The sequence below is a fragment of the Ambystoma mexicanum genome, chromosome 7p (assembly GCF_040938575.1).
Source record: "Ambystoma mexicanum isolate Mex_15411 chromosome 7p, UKY_AmexF1_1, whole genome shotgun sequence".
Classification (NCBI taxonomy): Eukaryota; Metazoa; Chordata; class Amphibia; order Caudata; family Ambystomatidae; genus Ambystoma; species Ambystoma mexicanum.
In genome coordinates, this window is record NC_090939.1 from 336,602,530 (window position 1) to 336,621,615 (window position 19,086).

A 19,086-nucleotide genomic window follows, 5' to 3' on the forward strand; every position below is an offset into this window, starting at 1 on the left:
TTAAAAGCAGTAAAGGAAACGGATACGTAGGCCCTGTCCCTCCGATGCATTTCCAGTATCACAGTACACCCATCCCATATTGTGCCGAGATGAGCATTACAATATTTGATTTGTCTGAGTGAGAGCAATCTGATGAACTGATTTGTTGCATGCTGAGATGTGAGGAACATGGGGTTTTAGAAAGTAACAATTGTGTAATGTAGAAATCTCCAAGATTATATCGCATCAAATAGGAGGGAAACTGGGTTTGGAAGCTACTAGAGTCATACTGCCCTCTTCATTAACATGACAAATGAACATGGATGGGATGATTAATGTGATGTGACTTTTGCAAAAATGTCCAATCGCATACATTGACCAATTAGATTAGAGAAATGACACCCACCTTTTCAAGGGAGTTGTTTCTACTCTATAAATGTCCATACCCAGAGAGTCTGAGTACTCACTCACTGACTGACTGATTGATTCAAGGAGTGAAAGGAACATTGATAACAACAGAAAGGAAAATGGAACAGATGGATTTCCTTTGGAGCACCTTTGGGCTTTTAGAAGAGCTCTGTGACTGATGTTTACCTACAATTTAAGTCCCAGGACTTCTTCAGTAGGAAATACAGCCGACAGGCCCAAATGCAGAAAGATGGGAATGAGACTTTGGAGGGAAGCTCACACCATCTTGCTGACTGATGCCCACCTTTTCCTGATTAGGAGAATTAAGCTAGTCTTAAAGATGGTGCTCATACGTATGTGAGACACCCTAAAGAAATTCATATGTAAGTATAATGTCAAGGGGAAGTAATCCTTAGGGGAGTGAAAATCCAAAGAGGAATAGTTCAAACAAGGCTTTTGTCATTTATTAATACTGAGGGGTGGAAGTATTCAAATTGGCTGTACATCTTGAGAAGTTAGGGAATATTTCAGAAGGGTATGTGTTACTGTAACTATGTATTTGCTAGAGAAAGTCCTGTGGTACATACATTGGGGGATCCCCTGCCTACTTCTCTGTGTAATGATCAAGCACAGAATAGTTATTCTGGAAGTAAAATATATTTCAGTTTGTACATAGCTAGAATAAAAGGTAATTGAAGTCAATTCTGGTTATATCACGAAGCAGAATCCTGTTATTCATGCTGAACCACTTAAGACAAAAGGGAAGGGGTTTTTAACTGTTACCAGTCTTCCAGCTCAGTGAAAATGAACAAAATTTGTACACAGTAAGGCAAGAGAGGCACCTTTGAAGTTAAACCTGTAAACAGACATGTTAAACAGGCATGTTTCTCTTAACAAGCAAATTACCTGCAGGAATGTCAAGGTGCCAGTATTTCAATTGAGTTTTCTTGACCAATGCTTGCCATTTTCGCATGTTCATTGAGTAATGGGAGGTATCTATTTCCAATAAAAGAAAATAAGAGAGAGTTAGATAGGCATGAATGTACTGATTTAATTTGGATTCTTATAAGATCACAGTTTTATCCAAACCCCCATGCACTGTTCAACAAATTGATTGTGTGCTATCGGGATACATCTAATTTACATATAATTATATGATATGATATGATATGGTATGATATGGCATTTATAATGCGCCTATACACAAGTGTTTCAAGGCGTGAGATGTGTGTGCTTCAAAAATCCATATTCATGGAAACAAAGCATGGCAAAGTGATGCAATCAGTGTATTGATCATTCTTCATTGAATTTGGAATTTTAAGATGCATAATATGTTTATATTTAAATTGATACAATTATTTCTATTTTATTAATAAATAGTCCTTCTCTGCAACCCTGTGTGTTACTTTAACCAAAAGGGAGGTGGGTTGTGGGGAATCAATATTGTTAAATTAGGGTTCCCCGATTAATGAAATCAACTAAATTAAATAAATGAAACGTGTCCATGTCTCAATTGGGGTGATGGAAAATGCTCACAAATTAGTTGTCGCCTGATTAGGAGATACTAAGGTGTGCACAGGAGTCTACATTTTAAGTTTTGAATTTGAAGTTGTGAGTGATAGAGGTACAATGCTAAAAATTAAAACTCTGGCATGCTACTAAAAAAAAAATCGAGGCCGGTGCGACAAGATAACCAGCATTCACTTTTGTGTGTAGTAATGATATTATGTAAAATCTGTCTTTAATGTTTTCACCTGTTTTTCAGAGATGAATGGTGGCAGCATCAGTACAATGAGGCCAGTGTTTTATAACAGGAACTACCATATTTGAAGTGTTTTACTTTTAAATGGTAAGCTCTAATGACTTTGTATTTTGTATATCTTCAAGTGTATGAACGCAAGCAAACTGAAGTGCAGAACATTAATCTACTTATGGTGCAGAAATATAATAATTTTAAATACTTCAAATTAGTAACCATTTTGAACCATGGCCTTGAAATCAAAAAAACAATGCTACCAAACCATATTATTTTATGATAATTACTGAACAAACTAATTTAAAAGGCTGGATAAATCATTCCTGTATATCATATGGGTAAGCCATTACATGACATTGACCTTAATGAGTCTTGGGAACTCAGTCAAACCTATGTTTATTAAAAAAACATGATCATTACTTTGAATTGTTTATATATAAAGAGCAAATACACAATGCTCAAAATAACTCCTTTCAGAATAACATTTTCAATGGTAGAGAATTTGTTCATAATTTGGCGGTACACTGTATGTCCCACAATAACCACTTTACCGCTAGGTGAGTGCGAACTGTAATCAACGTTTAATCTGACATAACTTTTTCAACTATCTGAACTTCCTGAAGTGAATTGCACTCAAAAGGGAGGCTCACTTGTACAATATTCAGTACCCTAAACATTTGTTTTAACTGTTCACTGTTGATTTCTGTTCATTTCTATTGATTTTGTGACATTCCCTAAATGTTGTAGAAAATTGCAGCTTTGAATGAAGACTTTCTCTTTGGTTTCATTGCCTTGATACATAGGTATGCCTACTAGTTGGTACTCTGGAATGTATGGCATAGTTGAATTTCTAGTACACCATGGTTCAGGAGGTGAAAGGACATAACTATTTCGGCCAGATCAGTCAGTCAGCTAGCTCAGCATGCTGAGCACTCGCCCCTGATATCTGTGTGCACTCTGCTGTGTCAAGTTTGAATCCCAGCAAGGTTCAGTCAGCCTTTCCTCCTTCCGAGGTCGATAAATTGAGCACCGCTCTGTGGGATAATAATGTCAACAGATATTTCAGTGCTTTGAGACCCATGGGTGTGTAGAGCTATATGAGAAATATATTATTATTATTATTATTATTATTATTATTATTATTATTATTATTATTATTATTCCCCATTGGAAAAGGGGGAACGACAGAGGTGTGTCTTGGACCCTGTTGGCCTCTCTTTTATTTACTTTGTTTTTCAACTGCCTGCAGACGGCCCCTGTCCGAATAACCAATCAATGGGTATTGTATTATTTGCAGATGATGCAATCTAAATCTTTAAAACAAAACAGGGGCACAACAAACAAACTAATCTTTTTGGAGAGTTGTGTAATGCAAAGGTCTTACTGTAAATTATAATAACACTAAATGTATGAGCCTTACTTTATGCATTAATGACACTCAGATTGATGAAATGCAGTTTTTTGCATATCTACGCATCATACTGAATAGTACCTGGCAGATTGTAAAATCAAAATTAATTTTAAACCAAAATGCTGGTACAGTATTGAAATGTGCTCGCAAAAAGGTTGAAGGTTAATTAAGCCAGCTCTTTATGTCTACAAATGTAAAGCCAGACAAGCCTGTATCTACGTTGCAGAAATGTGGGGCTTTTCTAAAACGAACACTTTGATGGTGAGCAAAAATACGTTGTTAAAGCAATTGATGGCACTTCCCCTTTCTGCTCCAAACAATCCCATTCATTATGAGCTAGGATGGTCACCGATTGAACCACTTGTTGCACTGAGGCCAATTTTATATTAGCTTAAAGTTAATAGTGACAGTGTACTGATAGTTTATAGAGATGCGCTGTCTGACCTTCATATACAACCAGGAATTTCATAAACGTCCTGGTTCAAACATGTTAAATCTACTCTTCATGAAATTGACTTGTGTGATATCCCGCACGCATTATTGAAAGTTCTAGTACATTGGTGAAAGAAAAATATATGACTTGCTACGAAGCAAAATACCTATCCAACTGTGTACATACTAATCAACGTTTACAATTTCCAGCTATTAAATCATGCCCTTTTTATGAGCAGTACCTTGACCATGTACATATTTATTCTGTCAGATGTCTATGAATGAAGTTAAGATTAGGACATTCTTCTATGATCTCAATTAGCGAAGAATAGGAATCCAGATTGTACTGACCTTTTTATAGTATGTGATCAAAGTACCAAAACAATTCTACACTTTGTATTTCAGCACCCTGCATATGCCAATATTCATACAAGATATCGGAAACTGTCGCTGAGGGTGAGTCGTTGTCGTACCTTTGCCAGTATAGACACTGTTTTAAATTATATCATGCATGTTTGGACAAATAGGACACGCTTATTTGGAAAAACACATGAAATGTGGCTTGTTTACCCATTGCTGTGTTGTAACACAGTTTAACGAGTCATCACTTAGCATAAAAAATACTGTAATATTATTATTATCTTAAACTGATGATTTTATGTTGCTGTATTTGTGTTATGTGTCCTGCATTGTTGCATGTTTATGTTTATTATAACTGATATTGATGGAACTATGGTGATGAATTGTTGATATTGGTATGTTTAACAATGCTTTCATGACAAGTGTTCGAAATAAAGAACAATGATGATGAGGATGGTTTAGTCAACAATCTCAGTTCAGGAAGAATTTGTCTCACGCTTTTCTAAACTCACCATAACAAACTTTGATGGTTGGATGTCAGACTATGCTACACTGATGACACCAAATGTGATGACATCAAATGAGGGTGAAATTAATACATGTTTGGGTTTATGAAGGTATCCATAAAATAGGAAGATAAGCAATTATAAGACAAAGCCAATTTTCTGGAGCCAAAGAAATGGAGATGAACTTAGAGGGATGTCTAGTCAGTTGTGCTGTGTTTTACTTAGCTGAAATGGCCTTCTCAAATATCACATTTTAGTAAATACAGTATTGTCATGCATCTCTGAATCCATCATACCAATGATGGTGTTGCTAAATACACCCCAATGCTCCAAACACCAGGATGCCAGACTACACTGCACTGGTGATCCTGAATTATGGTAAAATGTGTATGTGTTTGTCTGCATTCTTGAGAGCTGTCTTTCTTGTTTTTATAAAGCTTTGTATAAAATAGCATGCCTACAAGACAAAGACGGGGGAACAACTCATTCCATTGAGTTCATGTGCAATTCCCACAATGCATTGCTCAGTGATTCTGCACTGGAGAATAATTGTTAGTTGGGGAGGAAAGGGATGTCATGAGTGATGTCATCAACAACATCAATTCATTTTTGTTTTGTTTTTAATCAACATATTTATTGTTTTCATAACAGAACAGAACAAGACACATCAAAATTATGACATGCATATCACAGTAGAATCCATACATGTTATTGGTGTTGACTTGAAAGCGCTGCCTTCCAAGGCACTGGCGAGGTAAATTGGTAGCAAAAATGTTAAAAGTCTGGCCAGTCCATCCTGTCAGGCCATTTAGCGAACACCTTCATCTTGAATGTCGTGTGTGTTAGTCTTAGCAGTGCACAGTGGTGGTGTGAGTTGTGGTTTCTTAGCTTACTATAACCGGTGAATTTATGGGGGGTTTCGATGTTACCTGTAACCGTAATATCCCTTTGAGTTTTAAATGAATTTCATAGGTTTTTACTAACGCAACTTAAATAACGTCCCTTTAACAAAGTTTTTTTCACTGAATCTATCTGTATATCTATTAATTGGTTTATATATCACTTTTTAAATATACCAATTTATAAAGCTACTAGCTGATATACCCACCATGGCCTGTGCTTTATTACCTCATAGGTATAGGTCAATGAGCAAAATTTGGTGCAGAATGGTGAAATGGTGTGGAATTGTATAGGAACCATACGCGAACCCACAAACCCACCCACATATTTTCACTTTTGATGAAATCCAGCGAAAAGGCTGGGGTGTCCAAATGTCATGTAGCCATTAATGCCTGGAGGGTCCTAACAGGTGACTTTGTAAAATGTGGTGCAGATTGGTGAAATGGTGTGGAGTTGTATAGAGAACATATGTGAAACTACAAACCCACAAACCTAGAGATGTCACTGAAATCTGGGGAAAGAGATTGGGTGTCCAAATGTCATGTAGCAAGTAATTTGCAGAGGGTCTTAAAAGGTGACTGTGCATAATGTGGTGCAGTTTGGTGAAGCAGTGTGAAATTGTATTGGGAACATAGACAAAGCTACACATCCACACCTACATTTTCACGTTTGCTGAAATCCAGGGAGAGGGGTGTGGTGTCCAGATGTCATGTAGTATGTAATCTCTGGAGGGTCCTAACAGGTGACTGTGTCAACTTTGGTGCAGATTGGTGAAACGGTGTGTAATTGTATAGAGAACATATGCAAAGCCACAAACCCACACCCAAATGTGCACTTTTACTGAAATCCCGGGAAAGGAATGGTGTTTCCAGATGTCATCTAGCCAAGAGTATCTGGAGGGTCCTAACAGGTGACTGTGCAAATTTTGGTGCAGATTGGTGAAACAATGTGGAATTGTATAGAGAACGTACGCAAAGCCACAAACCCACAAATGTTCACTTTTAACTATTCAAGGAAAAATATTTAGTTGCAGGGACATTAAGGTGAGAACGTAGTGCACCAAAACCCTGGAAATTTAGTTAAAGCCACCTTAGCTTCACGCACCCTGTTGCGCAGACTATGACCACAATTATGACATCACAGATCACATCACTGATGACATCACTAATTACATGTTGTATTAGAACAATGTTGGCATTGCAAATCACAACTCTGATGCCATCACTGGTGACAACAGTAATTGCATTGTATATAACTGATTTCCTCAATAATGGAATTAGACATGACATCATTTATAAGTTAGCTCAAGAAAATTTGATTACCTTAATAACAATTTAGGCCACGGACTTGGCCATGACAAAGGCTGGGATCAATGGAAAGCACCAAAGGCCAAATCTAGTGGTCAGTTAGTGTCCAAAAATACCAATGTGCATGGTTAACTGCCATACCTAGTAGCTTGTCATTGTTTTAAATTATACAGTGTGCAATGTTGAAAGCTGTAGTCAGTGGCCATGGCTAAAGGCCATAGCTAGTGCACATTAATATGTCAGAATATACGGTCGGCACAGCCAAAGTCTGTGGCCATTGGCTAGTATTGTGTTTAAGACCCTGGCTAGTGGCTAATTAGTGTATATAATATACAGTGGGTCGAATGCCATAGCTAGTGGCTGATTAGTGTTGTGTAATACACAGTGGGCACCGGCGAAAGACATTGCTTAATGCATTTTATTATTTTAAAATGTACAGTTTACATGTCTAAAAGATGTACAAACTGCTCAAGGTCAAACACAATGGCTAGTGGCCCATTTATATGTTAGAATATATAGTGGGCGCAGACAAAAATTGTGGTCACTGACCAGTATTGTACTAAAGTCCATGGCTAGTGCCTGGTTTGTGTATATAATATACAGTGGCCATGGTCCAAGGCCATAGATAGGAGCTGGTTAGTGTGATATAAAATATGATATGATATGATATGATATGGCATTTGTAACACGCCTATACACAAGTGTTTCAAAGCGCAACAAGGCAAGGAAGGGGGAACAGAGGGAGGACAGAGACAACGATCTTACTAGTCCAAGGTAAATTGCGATCGCACAAGTGCAGGGAAGGGGAGAGGGGAAATGTGCCAGTGGGAAGGGCAGGGGCAGTGCTGTACATGCGATCAAAACAATAACAAGAAGTGTGGCCAGCAGGTGGCAGGTGCAAGGGTAAGTGCAGACAGCAGGTGTCCAAAAGTGCAGGTAGTGCTGGTAGGGGGACTGTAGGGTTACGGATACAAACCCAAGTGTAAGGGTTGCCGGGAGGCAGTGCAGGTGTGCAACTGGGTGGGCAGGGACCTTTCCGAAATCAGAGGGTAGCCAGGTGACCAGTGCAGTATCAGACAGGAAATCGACAGGGGAGAGGAAGAGAGATGGCAGAAGCAAAGAGGAAGGTCTTGAGGTGCTTCTGGAACCAGAGATGGTTCTCTTAAAGTTTCAGAGGGGCATGGAGGCTGTTCCAGAGGGAGGCCCCAGCCGAAGAAAGAGATCTACCACCAACTTGTTGCTTGGAGAAGCGGCTGACCCTGAGGGAGTTGGATGGTGGAGGAGCGAAGAGCTTGGGTAGGAAGGTATTTACGAAGAGAGAGTTGGAGGTATTGAGGACCCATGCCCCAGAAGGCCTTGTGGACAATGCAGAGGGTCTTGAACTTTATCCTTGCAGCCACTGGGAGTCAATGCAGAGATTTCAGTGCTGGAGAGATACGATCCCTGGGCTTAAGGTCAAGGACAAGTCTTGCAGTCCTGTTCTGGATGATTTGCAGGGGGTGGAGAGTAGAAGCAGGCATATTTAGAAAGAGGCTGATGCAGTAGTCCAGCATAGAGAGAACCAGACTGTAGAGACAGTGAGCTTCTGGGGGAAGGAGAGGAAAGGAAGAATACCTCTGAGGAGGTGCAGTTGATAGTTCGACTTCTTAGAGATGTCAGGATGTCAGAGATGTGCGGTAAAAGGAGAGTGTGGAGTCGAAGATGACCCTGAGGTTCTTAACCTCACAGGTAGGAGCAGAAAGAGAGCCACGGGAGGCCAGCCAGAGAGTGACAGGAAAAGGAGGGTGCATGTGTGCCAATGAGGAGAATCTCCATCTTACTGGCATTAAGGCACAGACCGTTGGTAGCACACAACTCCTGGATTGCAGACAGACAGTCAGAGATGAGTGAAGTAGAAGAAGTGGCAGAGGGGACCCTGAAAACTAGCTGAGTGTCATCCACATAGCACAGAAAGTTGGAGCAGAGAGTGGCAATGCGATGGGCGAGAGGTTCTAGGTATTGGTTGAACAGCAATGGAGAGAGGTTAGACCCCTGGGGAACACCACAGGTAGAGAGTGAGATAGAGGAAAGGAAGGACCCAAGTTGGACCTGGGAGGGTCGATCAGAGAGGAACAAAGTCAGCCAGCCCAGGGCCTGATCGGTTATACCCAGGCATACACAGTGGCATGTCCGAAGTCCATCGCTTATTCCATGTTAGTATTTTAAAATATACAGTACACATGGACAAATGATGTACCAAATGCTCATGGTCAAACACCATGTCTAGTGGCCATTTATATGTTAGACTATATAGTGGATAGTTAAACATTGTGACCACTGGCCAATATTGTGCTGAAGTTCATGTCTAGTGCCTGATCAGTGTATATAATATACAGTGGGCACCGTTCAAAGAATGCAGCATCCACAGGTAAAGGCCAACATCTATGGTTGATAGCTTGTTAGTGTTTTAAAATATTCAGTGCACATGAGTGAAGGTTATGACCACTGTCCATAACTGAAGGCCATGACTAGTACCCATTAATGTGTTAAAATACATTTGCCCATGCACACTGACCATGGCTGAAGCCCATGCCTGATGGCAGTTACTGTTTTAATGTAATTAGTGATGTCATCAGTGATGTGATCTGTGATGTCATCATTGTGGTCATAGTCAGTGCAACAGGGGCACAAAGTTAAGATGGCTTTAGCTGAATTTCCAGGGTTTTGTTGCATTGAGTTCTCACCTTAACGTCCCTGCAAATGAAGTTTTTTCCTTGCATTTCAAAGGTTTGGTTAAAATGTATTGCTCACCTTAATGTCCCTGGCAAGTAAAGTTTTTTCCTTGAATTCCAAGGGTGTTGTTATTCCATACATAATTAACGTTAATAAGACAGACAATTAAGCAAATGAACACACTGTATTATGTCTAGAAAGTAAAATAAAAAGCAATTGGACAACCACATTCACCCCAAATAAACCTGATTTTACAAAAAATGAGTATGCATATGTACTTAACTTTTTAAAGTATTTACATTTATATGCACTGTTCATGAATAGTTTGTTAAAGTGTTACAGTAACTGTCAATATATTTTAAAATAAATATTTACAAGACTACTGCCCATATATATGTAGATATATATATATACTTAAAAAAAAGTTTTTATAGCAGCATCTACCAAGGATACATGCGCGTCTACATACAGTAACGACGAGGGGAGGGTGTAACCCGCATGCGTGAAAAGAACCAATAGAACATTGACATCCTTCAATGCGGCTATGCATCTTTGCGTCTAATATGCCAGCCAATGGTATCACGCGCTATGGTTGCGCGCCTACAAGTTATATGCATCATCAAACAATCCAATCATATTGACGCGAGTATGCCCATGCATTTTACGTAACCTTTGCGTATGAAATATCAAATGGGACGTCAAACTCCTGTAATGCGCCTACGCCTTTTCGTGCATAATGCATCAGCCAACCATAACACATGCTGCGTCTCAGCGCCTACTCGTAGCTTTTACATGCGTCATTGAGCATCCAATCACACGTTGCGCTGTATTGACGTGGCTACGCCCATGCCATTTAATGTCATCCGCACATATGAGACTGTCCAATCAGACAGAGCGGCATTCTGTAGCCGTGAATAATCATCACACCCACAAAAATAACTTCACATTAATCATTGCTTTCTGTACTTGCTAGTAAAAGAATTTCTGAGTAACTGCAAGCACTTTTGGCACTTTACCCCTTGAACTCTTCATCCTTTTTACCCAATTTTCCCAAAAATCCAATATTCCTTTGTCATGTGATTTGTTCAGTTTGTCTATTTTTTTTTTACTTTTTAGTTTTTTGCAGCATTGTCTTTTTTGTGTTGTCATTTTTTTTTCTTTTCCTGCCCGGTTGGATATTGCAATATGTCCAACCACGACAGTAGGAGCAGTGAGTATGACATCATCATTTGGGTCGACAAGCCTTCATCACCAAAGAAGAAGCACACAGGAATGAAAAAAAGCTGCAGACAGTTGGTGCTTCTTTAAAGTGAATTAACACTGATCCAGGGGAAGGAGGTACTGTGCACCTTCTGCAATAAGACTCTATGCCGTGGGCCTTCCGATATCCCATCTCAAAGTCTAGGAACATCGATAATGATCAACCATATGGGGCGACTCCATTGGGACGTTGTTGATGATGACTATCATAAAGCCCACAAACATCACAAAAGAAAAATGCATGGGGCCCATTCCTTGCATAGAAGGTGATCAGCACACCTACATTACTTCCATCCACCAGTGCATCAACAACTCCAACTGCGAATGTAGCATCTACATCAGCAGTGGTATCCAGTACACAAACTCCTCTCTTACCAACACTGAATCTAACCATGATGAAAGTCATGTGTCCAAAATGCTGCAACTGGGTAGTTGAGGAAGATGCTACATTTAGCGAATGGCAGAATTTAATCGCACAACACCAGATTACCTGCCATTGTTATATTTTTTTGTAATTGACAATTTTATTTCTCCCATTTTTTTATAAACATCAACAGCGGTATCATAACCAAGTCCGCATTCACCAGGTGCACTGCCTCATGACACTTCCCCGACTCAGTGATGAAAGTCCTGTGTGGACGATGCCTCAAATTGGTAGCCAATGGCGATGCCACAGTTAAGGAATGGGAATGATTTCACTCCATGTGAAAAATCATTATACATACTAGAAAGGTCACTAATAAAAGCTTTCCATACATCACATGCTTCCATTTCCAGCAGTACCACTATCTTTTGAATATAGGTTGAATTTCAGGGGAGATAACTGTACAACATCTAGTGAAAATCCACTGGAATGATGATAACAATGCAGCTAGAAAATACAAAAAATAAGCACATTACACAAATGAACTTGCACAACCCCAATAATTGAACTACCTCACAAACACCTACAAGTATTGCACACCTCAAAATACATAAAAGTACAAGAAGTACAATCAAATGACCTTCAACCTTAATAACAAATACAAAAGCTCTACATGTTTTAAACTATAAAATACATACAAAATACTTGCCACTCAAACACAGCAAATGAAGAAAATAATACTGAACACCATCTGATAGCAATGTTCACTACAACTAACACACACAACACTGCAAATAAACCTTCAAATGTGTAAATGATCAGGCACTATCCTTTCATGTGTGCAGTCAGAGTTTAGGAATCAAAAGGACTCAACTGCAGAAGATGGTATATTTTATACTTTCAAAACCAAAAACCAAAAAAAGAGGACTATATACCAAAAAAACTACTAAGATGGCTACTAAAATGGCTCACACATTTTCAGCACAACCTACACAAATGCAAAAGTAACAACAAAGAGGTGTTCCATTTTAATATTATTTTAGTTTCCAACCCAGGGAAAAAGAATAAAACATTATATTTCATCTGCAAGGCGTTAAGCACACATTCTGGTTTGATATCACATGATCGATATATAGTTGTGCTTTTTATGTGACAGGAGTAGTTTTGTGTCAGAACAGTCATAGGGCGAGCTTCCTATCTATCCCCTAACCCTAGATAAGCAGCCTACCAGCACTCTCTAGAGCCAGGCACTACACAAGGGATCAGATAGAATGGTTGGAGGGTAAGTAGTTCCAAGGGGCCCTTAATCGGCAGTGAACAAAACAGTGGCTGAGTGAGAGGAGCCTAGAAGCTGAGGCTGAGTAGAGGGGCTGACGAGGAGCGTGAGCTGCCTACACTCAAGAGCTGCACAGTTGAGCACTGAAGCAGAGAAGGGAAGCTCTAGCTCTAGCTTCAACGGATGGTCAGCGGGACAGTCTGTCGGCCAGAGCCTGTCGGGCATGTGAAGTGGAAGGAGGCCTGGCAGCGAGGTGACAGAGGAGCCCAGCCCAGCATGTAAGGAGCAGTGGAAAGGGAATCAGGACTAACGGCAGGCCCTGCTTTGGAGTGTAAGAGGTGCGGGAGGCAGAGGGCATGACGCAGTGAAGCTACGCAACTGCTTGGCTGGATCCAGAGGGGAGCTGCATATGAGAGGCAGAGGTGCACAACACAGGGGTCATGTTGCAGTGAAGGCACAGCATGCTTGAAAAGCTATATGGATGGCAGCTGCAAGCACCCCAATGGATGTAAAACAAAGACGAATGAAGACTGTAAGGGTTCCTGCCCACTGCTCCCATACACTAGATCAGGAGAAGTTATGAGTGTCCACTGCAATAAAGGAGAGACACAGTGTACAAGTCCTCATTCAAAGGAGGGGTGGACATGAAAACCATTACAGGCAGTGTCTACATGGCAAATCAGGGATCACAGTTGGGATCACCATCTGAGGGTGGCATTCTTGAAGCTGTGCCAGATACTGGGAGGCATTGAATAGCTCGAGGAGGAGGGGAAGGTAGAAAGATTGTGAGCTGAGAAGGAGGATGAAAGACAAAAACTGACTGGGGCAGGAAGTAGGCCAAAGCAAGAATATTGCTGTGCCTCCCCTACCCTCTCTAGCAGAATGTTGAGTCGTGATCAGGACAGACAGAATCACTCCCAGGACACCTCGAAACTGGATCTCATCTTACAACAGTTTGCAAAGCTGAATGAAGTCATAACTACCATGGATGCAAGGGCAAAGGAAACGCATGCAGAAGTCTAGAGCGTAAAAGCTGATATGACCAAATTTACAGACAGGCTGGCGGAGATGGAGGAGAGAGTAGGGAGAGTTGAGGAGTTTGCCGATAAAGTGTTTCCCCTACAAACGCAAGAGGACTAGTTACAGGAAGGCAATAATGAGTTGGAAGACAGGTGTAGGTGTAGTAACTAACGTTTTTTTTTGGCTTCCTGGAAGCGGTGGAGGGGAAAGATCCCATTGGCCTTCTGGAGAAATTGATCCTGGCTAAGCTGAAGATCGATTTCACAAGGGGGCTAGTAATACAAAGGGCACACAGGGTGTGAAAACAAAATGGCAGCAGCACACAAGATCTGAAGCCCATGATCGCCTGTCACCTGCACCACTCGTATGTTCATCAAATATTAGCATCTGTCAAAGGCAGGGGCCCGATTATTTGGGATGCTCACAAGATATACATTGCACCAGATTTCTCCAGGGAAATGCTAGCTAAGAGGAAATGTGTTCCTGGACATGAGACCGGTGATGTGTAAATGGGACCTGAGATGTGGGTAAGTTGAGCCAGCCAGGATGCTTGTCACCAAAGACCAGAAGACCATGATATTCACAGAGCTGCCCGTACTCTGAGAATTCTTAAAATATCTTGAAGCACAAGCGATGGACACCTCACAACTGATGGACATTGATCGGCATGACAAAAGAGAACATCATCAGGATGGTCAGCAGGAGTGGAGAAAAGAAGAATGTTGGAAAGGGACCAAGGGCCCATCAACGACTACTAAATGACAAGCAGGTTTCTAGAGTGGCCCCAGTGCAGTCAAGCAGAGGGAGAGGGAGAAATAGAGATTCCCCACTGAAGAACTGATGCAGGATGGAGATGGTTTTGACAAAGGAAAGGAAAGAAGGGACCTGTGCAGGACTTAGCTGGTAACCCAGGAGCCAAGGACTGAATGACTGGGGGCATACAAGGAAACAACGTGCAAACATTCCACCAGGAGAGAGATGTTTGCATGTGGAGGCACTGGTATACAGAAAACTGACAGCAGAAGTGGGACAGTTTGAGGCTGGCGAGGGCCAGGAGTAAAGGGTTGGTCTATGGACCATGGAAAGAGACATCCCAAAGTCATATTTTATGAGGAAAGAGAGAAAAGGCATGATATAATGGTGAGAAACATGAACGTTGAGGACTATGGGTGGTCGTTGTTGCAAGTTCACATTATTTTCAATAATATGGGTTATACATGTTTGAGTTCACATATAGAGCTAGCACTTGGCTGTTGCTTACCTGGGGAGTAGGGGAAGGAGTAGGAGCTATGGAGGAGCAACTTATTGGTCAGAGCATGGAAGGCAGCAATGATGGGAGTCATGGTTTGAGAGTAATATCACTGAATGTCAATAAAGCAGAAAAAGATCCTGCACCGCTTGGCGACCAGACAAGCAGATATTGCACGTTTGCAAGAAACACACCTAGACAAGAAGGAAGCAGAAAAACTGCATAGGGATTGAGGTGGGAAGGTATACCACAGCAGCTTGGCAAGGGGAAACAAGTGTGGTCTTGAAATTTTAATGTGGAAATCGCTGTCTGCCCGTATCACGGGAGTATGGGCAGACTAGGAGGGTAGGTTCATTGCGATTAAAATGCAGGCAATGACAAATTAATTGTAAATTTGACATATGTCCCAGACAGGGAGATTGCAACTTACCAATAGACTTATTTGTTGACAAATCCGATAACCCAAAGGATGGCAACACTAAAGATAGGTGGCATCTGCAACACTTACTAGAAGCTCACAATCTCTGCAACCCTTGGAGATTGTTAAACCCAGCGGGCAGAGAACATACCCTCACGTAACCGCATTGATTATTTCCTGCTCTCAGCCTGAATAATGAATAGTGTGATACAGTACAAGATCCCTAAAGGAGTCAGTGAGCATTTGGCTAGATGCATCATGGGAGCAGCCGCAGGTGAAAACAGGTATGATTAAGAGCCTGCAGGACAAACGGGCACTGCAGAGTTCAGTACGGGAGTATTTTTCATTCAATGAAAGTTAGGTTGGCAGAACAAGCAGTCTGTGGGTGGCAGACAAGGCCCATATTGGAGGGATTATGATGCAAAGGGCCTCCCAGAAGAAAAGAGAGGATGGCCGCCAACAGAAGATGCTTGAGACGGACATAGCCTGGGTGACACACATATATGATACAGAGCCATCACAGAAGAACTTAATGAAGCTTACAAGGATGAAATATGAGCTGACCATGCTTTTCACAAACAAAGCAGAGTATGTGCTGTTTAGGATCAAAACCACTACTTATGAGCAGGGGCAGAAGGCGATTGCTAGCAGCTCAATCGAAAAAAAGGGAGGAGCACACAGCTATTGCAGTGATTGGAAATGGGAGAAAGGGTCATAAACCCACAGGGCATATGTGCAGCCTTCTGTCAGTTCTACAGTGCTTTATACATGACAGAAGGGGCAGAAGATCAACGGAGTGAAGATAATTTTATGGGTACAGTAACCTTGCCTACCCTAGGAGATGATGATAGGCTAATGCTGGGGAGTCCATTCAGGGTGGAGGAGGTCAGGTAAGCCATTAGGGCCATGAAGGCAAACAAATCACCAGGGGAAGACGGGTTTCCCATAGAATTTTACAAGACAGAGGGGCCGAGATTACAGAGACACTAAGTGAACTCTATAATGAGGCTACAAGAGAGGGGACCTTGGATTTAGAATTTAACAGGGCACTCACTACAGTTTTACCCAAACCTGGGAGGAAGCCAACCAAGTGTGGAAGCTACCGACCTGTCTCCCTGATAAACGTTGATATTAAGATCCCAGCCAAGATACCAGCCTCAATGCTAATGGAGGTGATAACAAGGCTGGTGCCTGACTCATAGGTGGGGTATATGCCGGGGCGTACTGCACAGGATAATAGGAGAGTGTTATTGCATGTGCTTTGTCAAGAGACTGACGGCAAACCAGGAGTGGCGCTTTCATTGGATGCAGAAAAAGTGTTCAATAGGTTGGAGTGGGGGTACCTGTTTCGGACGCTGCACTGATTTGGTCGAGGACAGGGATATACACAGAAGGTCGGGTTATTGTATTCCTCTCCAAGCACTAATTAACGTGAATATGGGGGACACATCTTGGAACCATTACTAATCATGACAGGGACCAAGCAAGGCTGCCCATTGTCACTGCTGCCATTTGCTCTGGCACTTGAACTGCTTTTGATGGCAATACAGGAGCATAGAGGCATAGAAGGAATACAGACACCAGCAAGGGAGGTAAAAGCCCTATTATACGCTGATGACATCATGCTAGCGTTGGCTACTCCGGCCTAGCAGCAGTAGCACAAGTGGAGAAATAATTCTCCTCCTTCACAGGACACATAATGAGCTGGGATAAATACAGCAAGTGTCTCAAGCCAGAGTTTCAGATGGGTTTCAGATGGGTAGACATAGGGTTGAAATACCTAGGGATAAACCTCAATCAAACTTTATAAATATGGTGAGGGATGACACAGAAATTGCTTGGAACAAACTACGTGTGGAAATGGCTAGATGGAAGGCGCTCAACCTGTCAATCTGGGGCAGAACACAAATTGTGAAAATGACAGTGATAGCAAAGCTGAACTATGTTTTCACTATTTGCCCCTGGAAAAGCCACCTCTACTCATGCGAAAGAAAATGAGGGGAATCAAGAATGTTGTGTGGGGGAGCATGACTTAAACTAGAGAAACTACATGCTCCTATAACGGTAGGAGTCCTCAACCTGCCTAATACAGAGCTGTATTACCTAGCACAACAGCTGTCACAGACAGAGGCCTTCAGTTGGGAGCCAGACAGGAGGCCGATTTGGGTGCAGATGGAGCAGCTTATAGGGTGCACAATAGAGGGGGTGATGATATGTGAGAAGGAAGAGCACAGGAAGCATCCAATCCTCAGGGCTATGATAAAGGCATGGAGACGAGCGCACAGATTGCTCAGAGTGAATAGTCACTGGCAGGAGGAACCCGCTATTTGGAATAATAAGGCCAGCACATTTCAATAGGGAGAGAAATTGTAATGTGGTCAGAATGGGAGGAGAGAGGAATACGGCAGGTTAGGTATATGTGAGAAGGGGTAGCATGCTCAGCTTTGAAACTCTTTCTTAATTCATCTATGGGAAATACCAGGGTTTAGTTGATTTAGCAGCAGGGGGGTTATCCCTGGTTTGACATACTTTTAAAGTAAACAAACCACTCTGCGTGTATAGGTAGAGTCTTACTACTATCAATTCTGCATGTCAATTGACACATTTCGATAATTTTGAAAACATTCAACCTTCAATTACACTAGACGGTATCACCACATATATACGAGACAACAGTAAATACATGTGTACATTTAACACATATTAAAAACCAGTATAAAGTGCTTTGTGCTGAAAGTGTCACCATGCTATGTACTACCATTTCTGTATTGTGCAAATATTGCAACTAATCATAAGATCCTGTTAAAGATCTAATAACCCTTCCATTGCCCGACATGATACATTCTTCTTGATTCAGACTCAATCTTAGGACATTCTTCAGGGGCTTTACACCCTCTATGCACTTTTAGAAATATATTGTCTAATACCTAGGGTGATCTGTCACTTCCCTGCCTTATACTTTAATGCTAGTAGTAGATGTGCTGTGTTGCTGGGAGCCGTACAATCTTTTCATCCACCTTCTCTAGACATCTGTATTGAATAGTTTGACTCTCTACTTGATAACTGCTGGATCCAGGTCGTGTGGTCACCTACAATGCTTCTATTGCCATTTGTAACGATAATAGGAGTTGACATTAAAAGATCTCAGGGTGTGGATGGCAGTGGCCATTTTTGAATCTACTATTTTCTCTGTAAATACACATACAACAAGAACGTGAATGTATCTCAATGCATTTTATTATTTCAGTATAATGCCATTTTGATATATTTTATATTAATATGTGAGTGTATGTTTTACATCACATTGTACTTTTTTTATATAAAACACCCTGTGTGATTATTCTTGTGTTGCTTTCTCAAATTCATTATATTTGATCCTCTGCCTGTGTATTCCGTCATGTTTGAAAATATAAGAACAATATTCACAGATCATTAAAGTAATATTTCAGTCATGATGTCCTATTTATTTGTAATGTACTTTAAACACATAGATCATAATGAAACAGCGACATTTATATATTGTAAACAGGAATGGTACAAGCGTGACACATCACTTTACAGTGTGAACTCGCCCAAAAGTGACTTGCAAAATGTGATGAGTCACTATTCAAAGTAAATGACCTGTGCAATTCCGATGGTTACTTTTTGGGTGTAAATAATTTCCCCATGGCCCTGCACTACTCCTCGTGGACTTATTCCTGAAAAGCAAGGAAGGTATACACTGTTTT

The 19,086-nt window shown here is 41.1% G+C and overlaps 1 long non-coding RNA gene across 2 annotated transcripts in view; it reads left to right on the plus strand.

The window, feature by feature from the left end:
- The window catches only part of LOC138526067 (uncharacterized), an 819,057-nt gene that overhangs the window by 213,055 nt on the left and 586,916 nt on the right, over positions 1-19,086 (plus strand). For both annotated transcript variants that reach the window (XR_011283476.1, XR_011283475.1), the window contains exons 2-3: positions 2,153-2,236; positions 4,392-4,442. This is a non-coding gene — a long non-coding RNA (uncharacterized lncRNA). The remainder of the gene's footprint in view (positions 1-2,152; positions 2,237-4,391; positions 4,443-19,086) is intronic.